The 17853-nt window shown below is 39.2% G+C and overlaps 1 non-coding gene across 1 annotated transcript; it reads left to right on the top strand.

The window, feature by feature from the left end:
- Nucleotides 1–16866: 16866 nt before the first annotated feature.
- Nucleotides 16867–16974, top strand: LOC112704604 (small nucleolar RNA R71). The gene has a single exon (XR_003155222.1). It is a non-coding gene; the product is annotated as a small nucleolar RNA R71 (small nucleolar RNA).
- The last annotated feature ends 879 nt before the right edge of the window (nucleotides 16975–17853 follow it).

Raw genomic sequence — 17853 nt, 5'->3', positions numbered from 1 at the left:
TAATCTAAACAATGAAACAACTAATAGTTGTTAATCACTATCAATCCCCGGCAACGGCGCCAAAAACTTGGTGCAGAATTTATAACCCACACTTACTAACCGGCAAGTGCACCGGGTCGTACCAAGTAATACCTTACGTGATTAAGGGTCGATCCCACGAGGATTGATGGATTAAGCAACAGTTATTGAGTGATAAGCTTAGTTAGACAAGCAGAAATTGGTTTTGAGATGTTCAAAAGGTTTAAGTTTGAATTCAAAATATCAAAAGTATAGACAATTAAATAAAGTTGGGAATAAAATATGAATAAATAGTTAAGGCTTCAGAGTTATCTATTTTTCCGGATTAACTTTTCTTACTAACTATTTTAATTATGTAGGATTTAATTTATGGCAAACTATATGTGACTAGACCCTAATTCCTTAGACCTTCCTAGTCTCCTCTAAAATTCATTAACTGCCAATTCCTTGGTCAATTAATTCCAATTAAAGGGTACATGATCAAATTCCAGTTTGCATACCACAAAAACTCTAATTACCCAAAGAATAAAAGGATTATATGTCACGTATCCCGTTAAATCCAGATAATTAGAATTTAGGAGAATATGTTTTCAAGTTGTTGTTCAAGTATAGAGCTTTTCCAAGTTATACAAGAACTCAAATAGAAAGAGGGTCATACTTCCGTTCCACCCAAATTCATAAGATAAAGAACAAAAACAATTCTTAAATATAAATCCAAAACATAAATTAAAATAGAAAAAGTAATAAAATCAATCCATACAAATAGACAGAGCTCCTAACCTTAACAGTGGAGGTTTAGTTGCTCATGGAATGTAGAATGTAAATTTTTATAGAATTCCCTAATGGAATCCCTCTAATGTAATGTGTCTAATAGAAGAGAAGTCTCCCCTTTTTATAACTAATCCTAATTAATTTAAAATCTAATTATCTAAAAATAAAAATAATATCTTTTCTTAAAAGATAAGATTTGAATTTAAATTCGAATTAATTTACAGATCATCAGTTGATGGGTGGGGACCACTTGCTTTGTCCATTCTGCAGCTTCTAATCTGTGTTTTCTGGGCTGGAAAGTGGGTCAAAACAGCCCAAAATTTGTAACCAGCGTTTTCTGAATTATTGCAGATCGCGTATGTGACGCGTCCGCGTCGTCCACGTGCTCGCGTCATTTGTGCAGATTTCAGTCCACGCGTTTGCGTCAAGCACGCGATCGCGTCATTGCGATTTCTCCATTCCGTGCGGTCGCGTGAGCCATGCGTCCGCGTCGGTCTTCGCTGGTCATCTCTTTGGTTTCTTCTTTTTCTCTGTAGAAACTTCATCAAATCCCTCTGAATGCTACCTAAAATAAATAAAATTGCACAAAACTCAAAATAGCATCCATAGTGGCTAAAATATAATTAATTCTTAATTAAACTCAACAATTTAGATGCAAATTCATTAGGAAAAGATAGATAAGATGCTTACGCATCAACAGTTAAATGCAAGATGTTTATTGGCATGCTAGCGAAGGCATGAGTAGCATAGATCAGGCATTCAATGTCCAAGTTAGATTACCAAGTCTTCCAAACTAACAATATGCTTGTATGGACAATTATAAATAATTAAAAAAATATAAAAAGGGTTTTGTGAAAAACAGGCATGAAAGTAGGATAACAGAAAAGTAGTGCGTGATGCCATACGGGCTTTTTCATATAGCATGCATGGTAAATAAGTTATTGAAAGTGTTAAAATGAACATGCAAGAAACCCTAGAAAAATAATGTATAATTGTCAAACAGTTTCTTTTTAATAATTCACAAGCAAAATGTGGAAAATAATGATCCAAATAAATTTCCAACACCAACATAAAAATGCATGAAAATAAAAAAAGAAAGGAGAAAGAAGGAAAAAGAAAGAAGAAAAGATAGAAGAGATTAGGATTAGAGAAGAAAGAATAAGATAATTGGCGTTGATCTGGATAGGTTGTGCGGCGCAGGTGACGCGGACGCGTGGTGCACGCGATCGCGTGGGGTGTGATGAATTCAAGTGACGCAGACGCATGGGGCACGCGGGCGCGTGATTCGAATTGTGCTAGTGGCGCGAGAGTAGCCTCGCGCACGCACAACCCTCTGTTTAAATGCATTTTTGCCAAAAATCTAGGGTGACGCGGTCGCGTGGGTGACGCGATCGCGTGGATGGCCTATTTGAAAAATGACGCGGACGCGTGGGGCACACGTTCGTGTGGTAGGGCTGGTGCTCCTAGCACGAGTCCAGCCCAATTCTAGCTCAACTTTCGGCCATACACCCTTTTTACGTCGAATTTGAGGCACGCATTCGCGTGGGTGACGCGGACGCGTGGGAGGCATTTTTCCCACATGACGCAGATGCGTCAGCGACGCGGTCGCGTGGATCAATTTGTGCCAAAGGCACGCCTCCAGCCACGCTCTCGCGTGACTCTCTGTTCAATTATCCTTTCTTCAAAACACACTGGTGACGCGGACGCGTCAGCGACGCGCTCGCGTCGCATGCGGATTTTTTTTATGCAATATGCAGAATGAAAAATGCAATGAATGATATGCAAAAATTCCAGGTTCAATCAAAATTCAAAAATAGACTAAAATTAAAACTAAAAAGAGAACGATCATACCATGGTGGGTTGTCTCCCACCTAGCACTTTTAGTTAAAGTCCTTAAGTTGGACATTTGATTAGCTTCCTGTTATGGTGACTTGTGCTTGTATTCATCCAAAAATCTCCACCAATGTTTGGAATTCCCACAGCCTCCGGGATCCCGAACTAGGCACAGAAAGCCTTCAAGCAAGCTAAAGCAAGTGACAAGGCCCTAAGAGTATTGATAGCTAGACTGAATTCTGGGGTCCCAAGCCTTGCTTTTGCACCCGTCTTCTTGTTGAGCAATATTGTTCCATCCGGGTGGCAAACAGTCTGAATTCTCACTGAAGCAGCCAAACAACTTCCTAGACCCATTCAGCTAAGCTCTATACCAACCCTTGCGTTTAAACTTTGAGCTTCCAACCATAATGAACTTTGCAAGACAATTCTTACCACTGATCATCTTCCTCTTGCTCTTAATGCCACAAAGAGCTCTAAGTTAACCATCTGTCTCCAGTAGCCCATATTCAAGTGGAATTAGAAAGCTAAGGGATATGAATTTTACCCACTTGAATGTTGTGAAGGATGATGGCAACTTAGGGGTGGTGTTTGGAATGAACGTGGAAGCTCCACTTCCTTGTGCTCATCTTCGACATCTTCCACCTCTTTGCAAGCTTCCTCAATTTCAACCCCTTCCTCTTGGTAGCTTTCTTCTGATTCAATTTCTTCATCATTGTTCACCAAGGGCATGGGAGCTTGTGTTTCTTCTTCTTTAATCTCCATGTCAAGTCCAATGGGAGAGGATTCAAATGTAGATAAGAATTCATTAATGATTGAATCCATCTCTTGATCGTCTCCTTCAAAGTCTTCAACCATGATATGCTTTGGAGGTTGTACACCCTCCTCAACATCAGTTTCAAATGTCTTTGAAGGAGGCTCTATAAGTTGACTTTCCCTTGGAGGTTCAGCATCTCCTAAGTCCTCAACCACTGCTTCCTCTTCCTCTTCAATAATTACGGCTTCCTCCACTTGTTCCAGTATAAATTCATGCTCCTTACTGTTCACCGGAGTTTCTAATGTCTCCTTCATGCTACGTTCTTCATTAGATTGTCCACATGAATCCATGGGAGTTCCTTGAGTGTCCGAACGTCTGGAAGCTAATTGATTTATTGCTTGCTCCAGTTGATGAAGGGTTGCATGAAATTGATCTACTGATTCCTTGAGGCGAGCCTGTGATTCTTGGGCTGATCCAAAAATTGGCAGTGGTCATTCTTGGGAGTAATTGGGGTGGGATTGGGGGTGGTTCTACATATGGTTTATACGGTTCATAGGGTGATTGGTATGGTGGATATGGGTTAGGGTCATATGGAGGTGAGTGGCGGAAAGGGGGCTTGTGAGTGTGGTGGTTCAAAGTCATATCGAGGATATTTATCATTTTGGTATGCATTGTAGAGTGGTCTTTGACTGTGATATCTAGGAAGGTGTCGTTGCCTAAAGGGTTGATCAGATCATCTTGGCTCCGGCCATCTTTGATTGCTTTGACCTTGATGCATATTCCTGTTATAGCTTCCTCTTCTTGCAACATAGTTATAACCAGACTCATAGCCAAAGGAGTGAGAGTTCATAGTAGTGAGAGAAAATAAAAATAGAAACTAACAAAAAGAAAGTATTTTGAAAAAGATATAATTTTTGAAAAAAAAAAATTTTTGAAAATTACTTAACAATAACCAATAATAAGAAACACGTTTGCAATGCCCCGACAATGGCGCCATTTTGAAGAACTGAAGATTGGCGGATCATAAGTTATAGTAAACTCTCGTTGTAAGTATAGTTACTAAACCAAGTAATCAACCTTTCTTACAAATGTTTTGGTTGTCACAAGTAACAAATCCTTTTGAAATTGGTAACCGAGTATTCAAACCTCGGGTCGTCTTCTCAAGGAATTGCAGGGAGGTATGTTCTTATTATTGGGTATGGGTTTTGTAAATTGGGGTTTTGAAAGTGAGGAACAAGTAAATTAAATGACAAATAAAATAAATAATTAACTATAAAATAAACTCTTGGCAAGATATGAAAATTCGGAAGTCCTATCCTAGTTACTCCTATGAGAATGGAAGTTAATCCCACTTACTTAACCTTTGCGTAAGCAAGGGAAAGTCAAGTGAACTAATTGGTTAGATTTCCCAAGTCCTAGCCAACTCCTAAGGAAAGACTAGAGTTAGTGGAATTCCAGTTAATTAGCCAACATAACAATCAATCATGAATAGTTGATAACTCAAGAGCTTCTAGTTAATCAATTAAAGCCAATAATGTGGAAAGCTAAACTGAAATCATAAATATCTGGAATACCTCACGTAACATTCATTCAAAGCAGTAAAATCTAACATGGAAAAGTTCATAAGCCAATTGGGCAACATAAATCAAATACAAATAAAAGCATTAAAGTATCTCAAAGTAGAAGAGAAGTCAAAATAAACGAATATTGAACCTGATATAAAGATGAGATAAATCCTAATTTCTAAAAATCCTAATTTCTAAATCCTAAGAGAGAGGAGAGAGCCTCTCTCTCTCTCTCTAAAAACTACATCTAAAACCTAAAATTGTGAGTTATGAAAAGCATAATTATGAATGGATGCATTCCCCCACTTTATAGCCTCTAATCTGTGTTCTCTGCGCCGAAAACTGGGTCAAAAACAGCCTAGAAGTCGCTGATTATGAAATCTGGTCCGTACAGGTCGCAGCAAAGTGACGCGGAGACGTCGTCCACGCGTCCGCGCGGATTGAAGTTCGCAGATGCGACGCATCCGCCTGGAGTGCGCGTTCCTGTCGCCTATCTGTACGGCCACTATGGGGAATTATATATCAAATCGAAGCCCCGGACGTTAGCTTTCCAACGCAAGTGAAATTGCATTATTTGGACCTCTGTTGCTGAAGTTATGATCGTTTTAGTGCGAGAGGGTCAGGCTGACAACTTTGCAGTTCCTTCAACTTCTTATATTCCTTCCACTTTTGCATACTTCCTTTCCATCCTCTAAGTCATTCCTGCCCTGTAATTCCTGAAATCACTTAACACACATATCAAGACATCTAATGGTAATAAGAGAGGATTAAATAAAAGGAAATAAAAGCCAAAGAAGCATGTTTTCAATCAAAGCACATAATTAAGAAGGAAAATATAAAACATGCAAATCATATGAATAAGTGGGTAAAGAGTTGATAAAAACCACTCAATTAAGCACAAGATAAACCATAAAATAGTGGTTTATCAATGCTTTTCACAAAGACATCACATATGCAATTCTTTATTCATTTGTTTGCTCTTTGGGGTGCCTTTGCGCCCTTCTTTTTTTTTCAAATTTGAATTGCATATGGTTAAGTAGTTCATATATGAATGTTCCCATTTTCCAAAATTTTCAATGAATACCCAAATCAAACATTTTCCCTCACTACTAGAGTCTCCAAACAGATTCTTCCACACTTAAATGTAATACACTCCTTCAACCTAAGCAAATCAAGGATACTATCCAAGGTAATTCATGGTTTTTTGCTTAGGGTTGTGATGTGCTAATATCAAGAACAAAGATGGCCTCAATCATACTCAATGCAATTCAAATCATCAATCATTGGAAATAAAGAATCAAGCAAAACCAAGATTACAATCACAGAAGAGATATAACACACAATGAACAAAATTAGTGGTAACCACTCAATATAGCTCAAAAACTCACAAGGTATTTGTTCTTTACTCTTCTATGTTCCAAAGAAATCCATTCAAGCAAGTTTGAAAAATAATTTTCCAATCAATTCAATAGAAAGCCCAAAAATCTTGAAAAGTTCTTGTTGTCTTTTACCAAAATTATTTTCTATATATGTATGTATGTATGTATGTTGTGATGGATCAAAATTTTCAAAATTTCCTAGTTCTTTCCCTAATTTTCAACAAGCAAAAAGTAACATGAACAATTAGGATCAAAATGAGCTAGGCATAAGCTATTCACATCATCCAATCACAATCCATATCTATACTATGTACCATGCAATATGTATGTATATACCAAAATGAAAGTGCAATACTGGATATAACTAGAAGTAACTAGCATATATATACCAAAGTAAAATGTGCATAAGTCAAAGTACTAAAAGTGTCCCTAAAATGCATAATAAATACTGAAAGTAACTAAATGACAAGTGTTCAGAAGAGAATGTTTACACCCAAAATATGGTAGATCCTCCCCCACACTTAAATGGTGCACGGTCTTCCGTGCTCAGAAATCGGACCGGGGTGATCAACTCTGCGAAGCTCCACCATCAGACGATGGTGGGTGGTAGTGGCGGTTATACATGATAATGGTGCTAGACGGCTATGGGGTGGGCTCAGCTGCGGGCTCTTAAACTATGGTCTCTACTGCTGTCTGGACGGTAGAGTCCCCAATTGTGGGCTTTGCTACTCTCTGCTCAAGGGGCTTGACTGGCTGGCCAGCTTTAACTACTGGCTCCTCTGGTTCTGGCTCTTCAGTCTCGAGATCAGGCTCTGGTGTGTCTGGAAGGGGTAGCCCAGGGTCTCTACCATCGAAGTTTTCCATAATCCACTGGAAGCGGCGAGCGTTGTGGTGCTCTAGGCGGTGCAGAGTCTCCAAGATCTCCCGACCCAGCTCACAAGGTGTCTGAAGTCGGGGTGTAGGCACAGGAGGTGCGGAGGGCTCTGCTGATGATGATGGTGGCTCAGTGGTCTTCCTCTTTTTTTGTGACGGTCCATCATAATTGCCGTATGGCAGAAATGGCTGCTTGCTAATGAAGACGGACATCCGGTCTGTCGGCCGTCTCTCCTCCACTCCAAATATAGTAGCCAATCTGGTGATCAACGATGGGAAGGGAATGTTGAACTTCTGCTGTTGTGTCACCTTCCACATCGAATCTCTAATAAAGGGAAGAACAGAGATCCTCTTCCCCTCCAAAATAGCCCAAAGCAAAACTGCCACACAGACTCTAATGTGCGTGGCATGCGTGCTGGGAAGAATGTATTCAGCGATGATCTGCTGCCAAATCCTTGCCTCAGGATTGAGATCAGTGCACGCAATGCTCTGTGGAACCGCATTTTCTCCCTTGCTGTACTCCCATCTGGCATCAGGTGTGCCAATCTTCCTCAGAATGACATCCAATGACAGCTTGCCCGATAACAAATCCTTCACTATCTGAGGGTAAGCATCACGAGCCGGAGGAATGTGCGGAATACCCAAGAGGGCCTCTAAAGCAGTATCAGAGGTGTCTAGAGTGACACCTATGAGAAAAACAGTTGGGGCATCCCCCTTTAGGAGATTTGCGTAAAATTCCTTGACCTGGTGTTCATTAACTTCCATCGGATCTAATTTTACAAATTCCCAATGGTAAAAATTCAGTCTGTTTATAATTTGGTCCACATATTTCTCAAGTATGTTTAGCTTCCGCTCATAGTGAAAGGCTTTGTTTTCTATTTTTTGTATTGTTCTTGGGCTTCTGTATTGATAAATGTATCTGGTAAGATACTTGGAGGCACGGGAAGAGAGCGAGCTAAAGGATTGGCTTTCTCTTTTCCCTTGCGAGTCATCCTGAAAAGGACAAAAATAGAATACAACTCAGGAGAAGCAGATAAAATTCACAGAAATTCAGAGGAAATAATCAAACTATTCAAGTAAGAGCCAATAAGGTAAACAAATTCTCAACTTAGGGGAAAGAATGTATAAAGTAGTGAAATGGTCAAAGTTTTCCCAAGATCAAGTAACCTAAGTAACAAATGAATGAGGAAACGAACAAAATGAAAGCATATATATGTCTTAGGTGCATTATGTAAGTGAATTGAATTTGGAAGAAATTGATTGTTGCAATTGTGCCTTGGAAATTGAAAGAGTTTGCAAAAAATGGCACAAAAGGCAAAAATCAAAGCCACAGTGAAAGTATGCACCTATTCATGTTGAGAAGTAGGAAATGATCTCATATACATAATCTCTTATCCAAAGCAATATCTGATTGAGAAACAGATTGCATTACTCAAAAACATACAAGAACAAGTGGCTATGTATATGGTCATTGATGTTAAAGATACATGAATAAACATTTAATCAATTCACATAGAAAGCAATGTATGTATTGTCGCCAACGACACTAAACAGAATGCAAAATTGCAAGTTTAATGCTAGTTTGGTGTTTGAGCAAAAAGAACTGAGGAGTCAGTACACAATACAACAACTAACATACAATGCACTTGCAGAATTCGAGTTCAATTTCATGTTCAAGCATGAATAATGCAAGATGCATAAATTTAGTATCTCAGACAGGATTTATCATCAGGAAATTTTCACAATTAGGAATTAACAATGCAGAATTGGAACAAAATTCAAAACCTGTGTTGATCATACACAGAAATTGATTCAAAAATCCCATTCAGGCATTTCAACAAGCATAACATGTGTAAAGTATGGAGATAGTATTTACAATTCAGCAAACATGGCAGCATTCAGAGTACAATCAAAAACAGCATTCAATCTCAAGTATTGCCTCAATCAGTCTAGAAAACCATCCAAAATACTCAGTCTGCATCAACAACATTCAATGCGAAATAGAAATCGTCTAACCTACAGCTTCCTAGTTACTAAAACAAAAAATTAAGATCATTTAAGACAATAAAGAAAACGTAACAGGGGCAGGAAACACGGGGTAGAACCTGGGTTGCAGAAGAAGAATTGAGGAAGAAAGAAATGAGGGTGGAGGCCAGTGAGGCGCGGTCGCGGCAGCACAGAAGTTTGCCGCCGCTTATGGCTAGTCACCGGACTGGAGACGCGACTAAGGCTGGTGCGGAGACTGGGAATAGATGATACGCAAAAATTAGAGAATTAACGCGCAACCGGCAAGTATACCGGGTCGTATCAAGTAGTATAACTCACCGGAGTGAGGTCGATCCCACGGAGATTGGTGGATTAAGCAACTTTAGTTAAATGGTATTTTTAGTCAAGCAAACATGGTTTTGGTTTCATGAGATTTTTTATTCTTGAACTTAACTGCAAAGATTAAATGGCAAGGAATTTAAATAACTAAAATAAAGAAAGAAAATGAAAGTAAATAACTGAAACTTAAAGTGCAAGAAACTTAAATGACATTAAAGATAAATTGCAAGAAAGTAAAGATTGCAGTAAAGAGCAGAAGAGTAAATTGCAAGAAATAGAAAATAGAATGTAAATGGCAAGAATGATAGATTGCAAGAAGATAAAAGGGAATTGGGTAGTGGGTATTCAGGACAACTAAAGAGCAAAGGAGATGAGAATTAATGATGGAGATATCATTAGGGATCAGAGATGTAAATTCTCATGAATTAATGTTTCTCAAATCCTTCTCAATCATGGGTATAGATCCATGGCGGATTGTGAATAATTGAATTCCAATCTCTTGGCAATTAAATTTCTCTCAACACAACCAATTGCCACTCTCGTGATCTAATTGTTCATGAGAAGAGATGAGGCTCAATGAACTAATCCTTCATGCCACACAACTTCCAAAATCTCAACTAAAGGAGGTTACATCTCACATACTGATAGGCAAAATTGTGATCTCTGATAATGGCATTCATATTCGTTCTCTCCCTGGTAATGGTGCCAAAAACTTGGTGCATGATACCATGGTCCAAACATAACTTCACAACTTCGCATAACTAACCAGCAAGTGTACTGGGTCATCCAAGTAATAAACCTTACGTGAGTAAGGGTCGATCCCACGAAGATTATTGGTATGAAGCAAGCTATGGTCATCTTGTAAATCTCAGTTAGGCGGATAATAAATGGTTATGGAGTTTTCGAATAATAATAATAAATAAACAGAAAATAAAGATAAAGATACTTATGTAGATCATCAGTGAGAATTTTAGATAGGCGTATGAAGATGCTGTGCTCCTTCTGAATCTCTGCTTTCCTACTACCTTCATCCAATCCTTCTTACTCCTTTCCATGGCAAGCTGTATGTAAGGCATCACCGTTGTCAATGGCTACATCCCATCCTCTCAGTGAAAAAGGTCCAAATGCTTTGTCACGGCACGGCTAATCATCTGTCGGTTCTCGATCATGTCGAAATAGAATCCATTGATTCTTTTGCGTTTGTCATCACGCCCAACAATCGCAAGTTTGAAGCTCGTTACAGTCATTCAATTCCTGAATCCTAATCGGAATACCACAGACAAGGTTTAGACTTTCCAGATTCTCATGAATGCCGCCATCAATTCTAGCTTATACCACGAAGATTCTGTTCAAGGAATCCAAGAGATATGCGCCCGGTCTAAGGTAGAACGGAAGTGGTTGTCAGTCACGCGTTCATAGGTGAGAATGATGATGAGTGTCATGGATCATCACATTCGTCATGTTAAAGTGCAACAAATATCTTAGAATAGGAATAAACTGGATTGAATAGAAAATAGTAGTAATTGCATTAAAACTCGAGGTACAGCAGATCTCCACACCCTTAATCTTTGGTGTGTAGAAACTCCACCGTTGAAAATACATAAGTGATGAAGGTCCAGGCATGGCCGAATGGCCAGCCCCCATAATATGATGTGAATTCGAAAATAATGGAAAAGGACCAAAGATGTGGTCAAAAGACCGAATGGTCAAAGACCGAATGGTCAAAGACCAAATGGTCAAAGACACCTAGTACAATAGTAAAATGTTCTATTTATACTAGACTAGCTACTAGGGTTTACAGAAGTAAGTAATTGATGCAGAAATCCACTTCCAGGGCCCACTTGGTGTGTGCTTGGGCTGAGCTTGATCTTTACACGTGTAGAGACTTCTTTTGGAGTTGAACGCCAAGTTGTAACGTGTTTTTGGCATTCAACTCTGGTTCGTGACGTGTTTCTGGCATTTGACTCCAGAATGCAGCATGGAACTGACGTTGAGCGCCAGTTTATGTCGTCTAATCTCGAATAAACTATGGACTATTATCTATTGCTGGAAAGCTCTGGATGTCTACTTTTTAACGCCATTATGACCGCGCCATTTGGAGTTCTATAGCTCTATAAATTCCATTTCGAGTGCAGGGAGGTCAGAATCCAACAGCATCAGCAGTCCTTTGTCACCCTTCTATCAGAGTTTTGCTCAGGTCCCTCAATTTCAGCCAGAAATTACCTGAAATCACAGAAAAACACACAAACTCATAGTACAGTCCAGAAATGTGAATTTAGCATAAAAACTAACGAAAACATCCCTAAAAGTAGCTAGATCCTACTAAAAACAGTGCCAAAAAGCGTATAAATTATCCGCTCATCACAACACCAAACTTAAATTGTTGCTTGTCCCCAAGCAACTGAAAATCAAATAGGATAAAAAGAAGAGAATATACTATAAATCCGAAAATATCCATGAATATTAGTTCTAATTAGATGAGCGGGACTTGTAAGTTTTTACTTCTGAACAGTTTTGGCATCTCACTTTTTTCTTTGATGTTTAAAATGATTGGCATCTCTAGGAACTTAGAATTTCAGATAGTGTTATTAATTCTCCTAGTTAAGTATGTTGATTCTTGAACACAGCTACTTTTATGAGTCTTGGCCGTGGCCCTAAGCACTTTGTTTTCCAGTATTACCACCGGATACATAAATGCCACAGACACATGACTGGGTGAACCTTTTCAGATTGTGACTCAGCTTTGCTAAAGTCCCAAGTTAGAGGTGTCCAGAGTTCTTAAGCACACTCTTTTTACTTTGGATCACGACTTTAACCACTCAGTCTCAAGCTTTTCACTTGGACCTGCATGCCACAAGCACATGGTTAGGGACAGCTTGATTTAGCCGCTTAGGCCTGGATTTTATTTTCTTGGGCCCTCCTATCCATTGATGCTCAAAGCCTTGGATCCTTTTTACGCTTGCCTTTTGGTTTTAAGGGCTATTGGCTTTTTCTGCTTGCTTTTTCTTTTTCCTTTTATATTTTTTTCGCCACTTTTTTTTCTTTTTTTCGCAAGCTTTTGCTTTTTCACTGCTTTTTCTTGCTTCAAGAATCAATTTCATGATTTTTCAGATTATTAATAACATTTTTCTTTGTTCATCATTCTTTCAAGAGCCAACAATTTTAACATTCATAAACAACAAGATAAAAAATATGCACTGTTCAAGCATTCATTCAGAAAACAAAAAGTATTGTCACCACATCAATATAATTAAACTAATTTCAAGGATAAATTTGAAACTCATGTACTTCTTGTTCTTTTGAATTAGGAATATTTTTCATTTAAGAGAGGTGAAGGATTCATGGAATTATTCATAGCCTTAAGACATAGTTACTACATACTAATGATCATGAAGTAGAGACACAAAACATAAACAAACATATAGTATAAAAACCGAAAAAAAAATAGAGAAATAAGAACAAGGAATGAGTCCACCTTAGTGATGGTGGCGCTTTGTTCTTGAAGAACCAATGATGTCCTTGAGCTCTTCTATGTCTATTCCTTGCCTTTGTTGCTCCTCCCTCATTGCTCTTTGATCTTCTCTAATTTTATGCAGAATGATGGAGTGCTCTTGATGTTCCACCCTTAATTGATCCACATTGTAACTCAAGTCTTCTAGGGAAGTGTTGAGTTATTCCCAATAATTGTTGGGAGGAAAGTGCATCCCTTGAGGCATCTCCGGGATTTCTTGGTGATGAGCTTCCTCATGCGTCTCTTGGGATACATGAGTGGGCTCTCTTATTTGCTCCATCATCTTCTTAGTGATGGGCTTATCCTCCTCAATGGGGGATGTCTCCTTCTATGATAACTCCAGCTGAGTAACATAGATGGCAAATAAGATGAGGAAAAGCTAGCCTTGCCATAGTGGAAGACTTTTCGGTTATTTTGTAGAATTCAAGGGAGATAACTTCATGAACTTCTACTTCCTCTCTATTCATGATGCTATGAATCATGATGGCCCGATCTACAGTAACTTCAGATCAGTTGCTAGTGGGGATAATGGAGCGTTGGATGAACTCCAACCATCCTCTAGCCACAGGCTTGAGGTCCAGTCTTCTTAATTGAACCGGCTTGCCTTTGGAGTCTCTTTTCCATTGAGCTCCTTCTACACAAATGTCCATAAGGACTTGGTCCAACCTTTGATCAAAGTTGACCCTTCTAGTGTAGGGGCGTGCATCTCCTTGCATCATGGGCAAGTTGAATGCCAACCTCACATTTTCTGGACTAAAATCTAAGTATTTCCCCGGAACCATGGTATGATAATTTTGGATTCGGGTTCATACTTTGATCATGGTTCCTAGTGATCCATGCATTGGCATAGAACTCTTGAACCATTAAGATTCTAACTTGTTGAATAGGGTTGGTCAGAACTTTCCAACCTCTTTTTTGGATCTCATGTCGGATCTCCGGATACTCATTTTTCTTGTGTTTGAAAGGGACCTCGGGGATCACCTTCTTCTTGGGCACAACTTCATAGAAGTGGTCTTGATGGGCTTTGGAGATGAATCTCTTCATCTCCTATGACTCAGAGGTGGAAGCTTTTGTCTTCCCTTTCCCTTTTCTAGAGGTTTCTCCGGCCTTAGGTTCCATTAATGGTTATGGAAAAATAAAAAGCTATGCTATTACCACACCAAACTTAGAATATTGCTTGCCCTCGAGCAAGAGAAGAAAGAAGAAGAAGAAGAAGAAGAAGAAGAAGAAAATATGGAGGAAAGGGAGAAGTGTTTGATTTTAGCCAAGGTGAAGAAGAGAGGGTTGTGGTGTGTGAAAATGAAGAAGGATAGAGGGGTTTATATAGTGAAGGGAGAGCGAGTAGGTTCGGCTATTTAGGGTGGGTTTGGGTGGGAAAGAGATTTTGAATTTTAAAGGTAGGTGGGGTTTATGGGGAAGAGTGGATGGATGTGAGTGGTGAAGAGGTGATGGGGAAGAGAGATTGAGGTGATTGGTGAAGGGTTTTGGGGAAGAGTGTTTATTAGATTGTGTGAAGAGGAGAGAAGGTGAGTTGAGGTAGGTGGGGATCCTGTGGTGTCCACAAATCCTGAGATGATCCTGTGGGGTCCACAAATCTTGAGGTGTCAAGGATTTACATTCCTGCACCAATGAGGCGTGTAAAATGCCCTCTGCATGCAATCCTAGCATTCAACGCCAGATTGATGCTTGTTTCTAGCGTTGAACGCCAGCTTCATGCTTGTTTTGGGCGTTCAATGCCCATTTGCAGCATGTTTCTAGTGTTGAACGCCAATTCCATGCTTGTTTCTGGCGTTCAGCGCCAGCTCTCCTCAGGGTGTATTCCTGACGTCTGAATGCCAGGATGCTGCCTGTTTCTGGCGTTCAACACCAGATCCATGCTCTGTTCTGGCGTTGAATGCCAGCCAGATGTTCCTTATTGGCGTTTAAACGCCAGTAAGTCCTTCCTCCAGGGTGTGCTTTTTCTTCTGCTGTTTTTTATTCTGTTTTTAATTTTAGTAGTTATTTTGTGACTCCACATGATTATGAACCTAATAAAACATAAAAGAACAATAAAAGAAAAATAAAATTACATAAATAAAAATTGGGTTGCCTCCCAATAAGCGCTTCTTTAATGTCAATAGCTTGACAGTGGGCTCTCATAGAGCCTCACAGGTGATCAGGTCAATGTTGTAGACTCCCAACACCAAACTTAGAGTTTGGATGTGGGGATTTAACACCAAACTTAGAGTTTGATTATGGTCTCCCAACACCAAACTTAGAGTTTGATTGTGGGGGCTTTGTTTGACTCTGTACTGAGAGAAGCTTTTCATGCTTCTTCTCCATTATTATAGAAGAACACCCTTGGGTTTTAAACACAAGGTAGTCCTCATTCAAATGAAGGACTAATTCTCCTCTGTTAACATCTATCACAACTCCTGTTGTGGCTAGGAAAGGTCTTCCAAGGATGATGCATTCATCCTCCTCCTTCCTAGTGTCTAAGATTATGAAATCAGCAAGGATGTAAAGGCCTTCAACCTTTACCAACACGTCCTCTACCAATCCATAAGCTTGTCTTACTGACTTGTCTGCCATTTGCAATGAGAATATGGTAGGCTGTACCTCAATGATCTCTAGCTTCTCCATTACAGAGAGTGGCATAAGATTTATGCCTGACCCTAAGTCACATAGAACCTTCTCAAAGGTCATGGTGCCTAAGGTGCAGGGTATTGAGAATTTACCAAGATCTTGTCGCTTTTGAGGTAAAGTTTGCTGAACCCATGTGTCTAGTTCACTAATGAACAAGGGAGGTTCACATTCCCAAGTCTCATTACCAAACAATTTGGCATTCAGCTTCATGATGGCTCCTAGATATTGAGCAACTTGCTCTCCATTTACATCTTCATCCTCTTCAGAGGAAGAATAGTCTTCAGAGCTTATGAATGGCAGAAGGAGGTTTAATGGGATTTCCATAGTCTCTATATGACCTTCAGATCCTTTTGGGTCCTCAATAGGGAGCTCCTTCTTGCTTGAGAGACGTCCCATGAGGTCTTCCTCATTGGGATTCACGTCCTCTCCTTCCTCTCTAGGTTCGGCCATGTTGATTATGTCAATGGCCTTGCAATCTCTTTTTGGATTCTCTTCAGTGTTGCTTGGGAGAGTACTAGGAGGAGTTTCAATGATTTTCATACTCAGCTGACCCACTTGTACCTCCAAATTTCTAATGGAGGACCTTGTTTCACTCATGAAACTTAAAGTGGCCTTAGACAGATCAGAGACTAAGTTTGCTTAGTTAGAGGTGCTCTGCTCGGAATTCTCTGTCTGTTGCTGAGAAGATGATGGAAAAGGCTTGCTATTGCTGAGCCTATTTCTTCCACCATTATTAAAGCCTTGTTGAGGCTTTTGTTGATCCTTCCATGAGAAATTTGGATGATTTCTCCATGATGAGTTATAGGTGTTTCCATAAGGTTCACCCATGTAATTTACCTCTGCCATTGCAGGATTCTCATGATCATAAGCTTCTTCTTCAGAAGATGCCTCTTTAGTGTTGTTGGATGTATTTTGCCATCCATTTAGACTTTGAGAAATCATGTTGACTTGCGGAGTCAAAATTTTGTTCTAAGCCAATATGGCATTCAGAGCATCAATTTGAAGAACTCCCTTCCTCTGAGGTATCCCATTATTCACATAATTCCTCTCAGAAGTGTACATGAACTGGTTATTTGCAACCATGTCAATGAGTTCTTGAGCTTCTGCAGGCATTTTCTTTAGGTGAATGGATCCACCTGCAGAATGGTCCAGTGACATCTTAGAGAACTCAGATAGACCATAATAGAATATATCCAGAATGGTCCACTCTGAAAGCATGTCAGAAGGACACCTTTTGGTCATCTGCTTGTATCTTTCCCAAGCTTCATAGAGGGATTCACCATCTTTTTGTTTGAAGGTCTGAACATCCACTCTAAGCTTGCTCAACTTTTGAGGAGGAAAGAACTTAGCCAAGAAGACCGTGACCAGCTTATCCCAGGAGTCCAGGCTATCTTTAGGTTGTGAATCTAACCATATTCTAGCTCTGTCTCTTACAGCAAAGGGGAAAAGCATGAGCCTGTAGACTTCAGGATCTACTCCATTAGTCTTAACAGTCTCACAGATCTGCAAGAATTCAGTTAAAAACTGGTAGGGATCTTCTTATGGAAGTATATGGAACTTGCAGTTCTGGTGCATTAGAGCAACCAGTTGAGGTTTCAGCTCAAAATTGTTTTCTCCAATGGTAGGGATTGAGATGCTTCTTCCATCAAATTTGAAAGTAGGTGTAGTATAGTCACCAAGCATCCTCCTTGCATTATTATTTTTGGCTACCATCTCCTCTTCCTTTTCGAAAATTTTTGTAAGGTTGTCTCTAGATTGTTGTAATTTAGCTTCTCTTAGTTTCCTCTTTAGAGTCCTTTCAGGTTTAGGATCTACTTCAATAAGAATATTCTTGTCCTTGCTCCTGCTCATATGAAAAAGAAGGGAACAAAAAATAATAATAGGGATCCTCTTTACCACAGTAGAGAGATTCCTTTTTGTTAGTAGAAGAAGAAAAGAATAAAAGTAGGAAAAGGTGAGAATCCAAACACAAGGGTGAAGATAGGTTCAGATTCTTGAGATGAAGAGAAGTGTTAGTAAATAAATAAATAAATAGAAGAAGATGGAAGGGAGAGAATTCAAAAATTAATTTTGAAAAAGGGTTAATGATTTTCGAAAATTAAGAGAGGAAAAATAATTAAAATTAAAATTTAAAATAATTAATTAATTTAAAAAAATAATTTTAAAAAGTAGGGAGAAATTTTCAAAAATTAGAGAGGA

Source organism: Arachis hypogaea, chromosome 7 (genome assembly GCF_003086295.3).
Source record: "Arachis hypogaea cultivar Tifrunner chromosome 7, arahy.Tifrunner.gnm2.J5K5, whole genome shotgun sequence".
Lineage (NCBI taxonomy): Eukaryota > Viridiplantae > Streptophyta > Magnoliopsida > Fabales > Fabaceae > Arachis > Arachis hypogaea.
The sequence above is the reverse complement of the archived record's forward strand: the minus strand, read 5'-3'. Positions and strand labels throughout refer to the sequence as shown.